Raw genomic sequence first — 6,624 nt, 5'->3', positions numbered from 1 at the left:
TTCATTGTTGTTTTGTTGGGTTTGTTGTGATTTTCTTTTTCTAAAGAAAGAGAGAAAGACAGCATGTGGATTTGGGCAGGAATGGGGGGGGAATCTAAGAAGATTTGGGGTAGTGCAAAATCATGATCAGAATGTATTATATAGGGAGTGTGAATGGTAATGTGATGATATAAAGAGAATTAAATATATATCAAAAATAAAAATGTGTATAGAAATATGGACATTATTAATATATTGAAAATATAGCAGAAAAATCCATAAGCATAAATCATATTCCAATTGTAATTTGCATTTGACAAATTCAGAGAAAATAATTCCATTATCCATCCTATTTTGGTAAGTTCAACATGTACCTGATTCACTTTCTATCCTAACTTATATTACTAACAGAACTATCTTATAACATCTTTCAAATTTACACACTTACACTTTAGTGAGTTTCTTTTCTAAAATTCTTAACAAGGAAAATTATAACTATCTAAACTTTAACTATAACTGTCTAATCTCCAGCTCTATCAGAGACCCAAGAAGGAAATATTACCTAACAAAAATAAAAGCAGGAAGTGCACGCAAGAAGCTTCCAAAAAAAAAAAATGTGCGTTGACAGAAACAGCCAGTTGCCTGGACAGTCACCAGATGTTTCTCCACAGTGTTGGGGCATCATCTTCAACCTATCTGACAGACTCATTTATGAAGTAGGATGTACACAATGTTAACAGTTTGACCTCACATTTTGTGAGAGCAGTCCATGTACCAGAAATACCTGAATTTCACTAGCGTCATGCCATGATTCAAGATTTTAAATTCTGGTAATTATTGATTTTTTTAAAATTCAGCTGTCCATTCTTCTTGGCTGTGTGTGTTTGTGGCTTCATCTCAGCCTCCCATTCTTGTACACATTGCTCGGTTAAATGCCAGGCTACCATTGAGAGGTTAGACTCTGTCAGTGTAGTTACTCTTCAGGAACAACTGTTTCAGCTGCTGTTCCACTGCACATCAGAAGGCATGAGTCCACTGCCAGTTCAGCTGCCTTCGAAGTAAAGGGCACTGTACCTTTTCCAAATTGCAATGGCCACTTCAGAGATGGTACCATATTGTCCCGACCTCAGAGGATGTCTGTTGCTAAAGCTACAACCACACTTGTCATGGCAGGAATTGGTAGACCTTTGTTTCATGTCCTGTCTGTCCATGTTGTCCTGTTTGTCAGCAGTCGATTTGAGCATACTTTGTTGTTCAGTGGCTAACTTTTGCGAGAATGAAAGTTAACTCCATATGCAGTTTCTTCAATGCCCATATTTTCCCTGAAGTAGATTGGTACTGCTAGGAGCTGACATATCTCATAGTCATAACAAAAAAAAAGAAAAATTTTCTAAGTTATTAAAACGTTTTAAGTGCCATATTCTATAGATCTATGAAGCGTTTGATATGACCTGTCTATCTAGAATATATCGGCTCAATCTTGAAAACACATCTAATATGACTACAAGTTCAATTATGTCTAACTACTAACTTTCATTTCTTTGTATTCTAATAGTTGGTAGTAATAACATTCAAGGATCAGCAAATTGCATTACATTGTTAAATGAATGATATAAGTACAATATCTTGAACAAGATTAGAAATATACATATAGCATTTTCTTTTTTTTTTCCATCACAGGCAATTTATTTTGTTCTATTCATTCACAGTTAATACAGAAAATACTTGGAAACATTTCTATATAATGTTTGACACAGAAATCATCAAATAGAAGTATACAATGTTGACAGGAGACAGTATATATATAATTTATAACCCCAAATGTATTTATAAATTAGAAATGGAAAGATCTACAAATGAAATTATGAAGGTTCACCAAAGTCATTTAATCTGTCAGTTTCTCATTCATTTTTATGTCTTAATAATATTCTATTGTATGAATAAGCCACATTTTATTTCTCTACAGTATTTGATAGCTATTTGAGTTGTTTTAACTTTTTTACTATTAGCAACACACTGCTGTAAACCTTCATGTACATGTTTCATAGGTGCACATTTTCAGTAGTTTGAGGATATATTCCTAAAGGTAGAATTGTTGAGTAACAGAGTAACAATGTTTTGCATTTTGACCAACCATCAAACTGTTTTGCCAAAGTGGCACACCATTTTACAATCTCACCAAATCCTTGATTTTAAGGCTCTGATTTTTGTACAAAAGCATTCAATCATTCTGTCAGAACAAACCAGGAAAGGTAAGCTATAGTTCAGAGCTGTTCTATTCCATTTACTATGCAAAGCCAGTCTTGGTGTTTGCAACTCTCAGCCCTTTTGAGTATTCTTTCAGTGTTTACCTTTTCCTCCACCACTTTTTTTTCTTCTTTTTTTTCTGGTTTATTTCTATCTATTACAAATGCATAAAAAATCCTCCATCAACGCTGCTGATAGCAGCAGAACCTTGAGAAATATACCTTTGGTTTGCCTCAGAAAAGGAACACATATTGCACTGTAAAGTTTATAAAATTGGTGCAAAACATTGTGATAATGTTACAATACCAGTTTTAAGAGTTCAGTGACTAATGGGGAGCCGATGGGATACATGCAGAACTGTGAAAGTGATCTCACTTAGCCAGCTGTACGCGTAGACTGTAAATCTACATTCAGATCATTTCTGAACTAAGACTATCATCTCAGTTTATCTGTTGAGGTCAACCAGGAAACCCTAGAATATACCTTGATTTTTGCAAAAAACAAAATAGGAGGAGGGGATTCTTCCGCATTTCAGTCCATGAGTAACAGTATCCTAACAGGCAAAGTGTTCTCTCACTGTCAACATAGAATGAACTGCTGCTGGAGGTCAACTTGGGCTTTAATTTGCATTAGCACTTACATGCATAGTAGTCCCAAGTTGTTGATCTCATGACTTTAAAAAGTAACTCTAAAAAAGTAAAATGGCCCTTCTTGGAAGACTAAAGAAAGACATCCAGCCACAGTTGTAAAAAGTCTCATCAAAACAATATACCCTTTTATGAATTACACCTCAATTTTTAAAATAAAAAAAGTAGCCCCAAATAAGAAGCAGCTCTGAAAAAGAAAATATAACTTAAGATATTTGAAAAAAACAAGGTGAATACAGGTTCAAAAATAATTAAGATGCATTTTCCTAAGGCTACCTAGAATTAGGCTTTAAAGAATTCTACCATTTCAAGTTTACCACTAGTTACTAGATACCTATTTACAAACAAGATGTTCACTTTTTTGTTCCTTTATCAAGAGAAAAATCTACCTTCAGACTATGAGGTTGGTGATGGGGAGGGACTAGAAAACAAGATTCAAACAATCCCATGCAAATATCACATTTTTCAAATGGAAGAACTCCAAACTGCACTAGAAGTTCCAATCACTAAGACACTTTCCATTGAAATGATTTAAGTACAACTACATGGCACCAAGGTTTAGGCCTAATATAGGCCTGACAACCAAGTCCTTGTTTGCTGGAAAAAAGGCCTCAAAAGTCCCACTCAATTCCACATAACAATACTTCAAAGATCAATTAGGTTTTCCTTTCCTTAATATTTTTGTTTTTGACTTCTAGTCTTAAAGACTAGATTAAAACTTAGCTCATTTCTAAGGCATTGCTTCCCTTTGCTCTATGAAAGAGTCCACCAAGACCTCTTCCTCAAAACAATCTAGCCCCCAGCCTCCAGCCTGTGCTTGTGATGCATCTTTATCAACATCCTGAAAAGGTAATGTAGATAAAATATGCTCATAAACATTAAAACAAGTTGTTAGAACGATGTAACTAGCTTTATAATTTAAGTTTTAAAACATAAATACTTGCAGCTTGATCTGCACTGACAATGATTGTCGGAGCCTAGAATTCAACATTTACAAATTATTCACACACAAAAAACACACTATTATCTCACAACTTGTGTCTTGAGAGAATCTTCTGCTTTTTAAATCTTTGGCTTCCCAGTCAATCCCAAATTCAACCAACTTTAACTAAAACTTCACTCAGAATTTCACCAAACTTTTCACCCACACATTAATGCTTGTCATATCTTTCATCAACTGTCAAAATCTGAAGCCTGGACAGATACAATGTCCACTGTTAAAAGAATTTTTCTTCAATTTAAATGTCTTTTCTCATCTCTAAAGAAACCTTAAAGTGCTAACTTTACTTATATAAAGCAGGCAAATTCTTCAAGTAATTTGCTACGCCAATTTTTATCAGCCTAAACAAGGAACTAAAAATAGCAAGTGAAGTGAAAAGGGCAGAACACCCGATGGGTTCCACACAGGTAGACATGCCGGAGAATGTCACCTACCATCCTGCCTTTCTTCACTGCACTGCACAAGCTAACAGATTAAGTATCTGTTTTCTTACATTAACTCCCTAGGATTTGCTAAGGTTTTTCAAGTTACTAGGTAACACATACAGTCCTAAGGAAATAATGTCACTTAAATATCAGCACTGGACACTAATTAAAGCGAGCTTGTGTGTGTCTACTGCCTTAAACTAAAAGTGAGGCATTGCTTACAAACTGTGACGAGCCGCCCTCCACCAGCCTGCTCACTACTCCTGCCCCTCGGCTGCTTTTTCAAGGAAGTATACATTAACCAGATGGCGATTGAGGTGCTTGCTGTAATCCTTTTCCTTTCTGAAAGACCAATCACAGAAAATACAAATAAACTCTCCCTCGGTTATTTTAACTGCCAACCCCTCCTTCCCACTTTTTGAACTTGCTTCTTGTGGCACTGGCCAAGCCCCATGCATCCCAGAATCATCACTTCCCTCGGACATATTATCACTCAGGTCACTTCCATCATGGCTGTGGATGCTTTCGTTTTCATCAATGTCCGGTGACTCATTTTCAGCCAACGTGATAGGAGGCGAGGCCGTTACGGTTGGTGATGGGACAGGAGGCAATGGTGACGCTGGTTCGGGTGCTGAGGCTTTCACAGGGACACAGTCTGGGTTCTGCTCAGTGTCCACTTCCATTTCGCAAAGCCCAGCTGAACCAGTCTGACACTTAGAATGTAACGTTTCACCATCTGACCCATTTAAGTTTTGTTCTGAGGATAAGACACTGGTAGATTCCTTGGGAGCAGCAAGCGTAGCTAGACTCTTGCCAGCTTCCTCTGTTCCCACTTTCTTGAGAAGGGCCATTTTATTTCCTTCCCCATCAGAGCCAATTTCTTGGTCCTTATATGTCTCGTCTCTTCTTGGGTTTCCCTTTGGAAGATCCTGTGCATGCCTGCTTCCCTTCAGAAGCTGGTTATATCTAACAGGCACCAAGCCAACTTCAATAAGGACTTGCTCCTGCTGCACCACCTCACTCCGAATGCCCGACTTCTCCTTGGTACTCTCTTTTCGGGGAGAATACCTTTTGGTGACTGGTTTCACTTGAAGAGGTGGCTCCATGACAGCAGGAGGCTCTTTCTGAACAGATCCCATGTGAGGAGGCCCTGTCTGAGCAACCTCCACCTGAGCATGGTCCAAAGGACAAAGCAGCCTCTTCTGACAATGTCCCCGCTGAGACTCCATGGGAGGAGGCAGCTCCATCTGATCAGGCTCCATGGGAGGAGGCGTCTCCCTCTGAGCAGGCTCCATAGGAGGAGGAGGCTCCATCTGATCAGGCTCCATGGGAGGAGGCTGTTCCATCTGAGCAAGCTCCATGGGAAGAGGCCGTTCCATCCCTGGAGGCTCCATGGGAGAAGGCAACTGCCACTAAGGAAGCTCCAGGGGAGAAGGCAGCTCCCTCTGAGCAGGCTCCAGGGGAGGAGGGGGCTCCCTCTGAGGAGGCCCCAGGGGAGAAGGCAGCTCCAGCTGAGCAGGCCCAGTCTGAGCAATATCCATGGGAGAAGGAAACCCGGGCTGAGTAGAGCCTGTAGGGGTGACCACCACCTGAGTGAGCACAGGACCAGAATAGACCTCCTCCTGAGCCAGCTCCATGGAAGGAGGCTCTGCCGGAGCTGTCTCCTTCTGTGTCTCCTTCTGCATCTCCTGAGCAGGTCTGCTGTCCTCACTTGACCTACCTTTTTGAGGTTCCTTCTTTGCACCTTTTTTAATGGAAGTATTTTGCTTTTTATTGTCCCCCTTAGTCTCCTCCGTCTTGCTGTCATCCTTTGGCACCTCGGTACTATTTTTGGATTTGCTTTCCATCTTTTTTTTTCTTTTTTGTCACTGGTTCCTCGTTCACAGGCTCATCTTATGGATGGGCTTCAGCATCCACCTTTCTTTTGTTCTTCTTGGCTTTACTGACTTTTTCTTTATTATTTCCTGTATGTACATCTATGTGTTTCATCTCTGCTGCCTTAGTCTCCGTCGCAGATTTCCAAGTTCTGGTAGTTACCTGGACCACTGAGGCATTGCCACAAGAGTTCTTCTCTTTTGAAACATCCTTTTTCTCTAGATATTAGGATAGCTACACCAGCTTGTTTCTTAGGTCCATTTGCTTGGAAAGCCTTTTCCCAGCCCTTTACTCAGAGGTAGTGTCTGTCTTTGAAGTTAAGGTGTGTTTCTTGTATGCAGCAGATGGATGGGTTCTGTTTTCTTACCATTCTGTTAGCCTATGTCTTTTAATAGGTGAGGTGAGACTATTGATATTGATGGATATTAATGACCAGTGATTGTTAATTCCT

The 6,624-nt window shown here is 39.4% G+C and overlaps 1 pseudogene; it reads right to left on the bottom strand.

Annotated features, from left to right (window-relative positions):
* Positions 1-4,555: 4,555 nt before the first annotated feature.
* On the bottom strand, positions 4,556-6,398 carry LOC143273011 (RE1-silencing transcription factor pseudogene; annotated as a pseudogene).
* Positions 6,399-6,624: the final 226 nt, after the last annotated feature.

Source organism: Peromyscus maniculatus, chromosome 1 (genome assembly GCF_049852395.1).
Source record: "Peromyscus maniculatus bairdii isolate BWxNUB_F1_BW_parent chromosome 1, HU_Pman_BW_mat_3.1, whole genome shotgun sequence".
Taxonomy (NCBI): Eukaryota; Metazoa; Chordata; class Mammalia; order Rodentia; family Cricetidae; genus Peromyscus; species Peromyscus maniculatus.
Note: the sequence above shows the minus strand (reverse complement) of the source record. Positions and strands in the feature narration are given on the sequence as shown.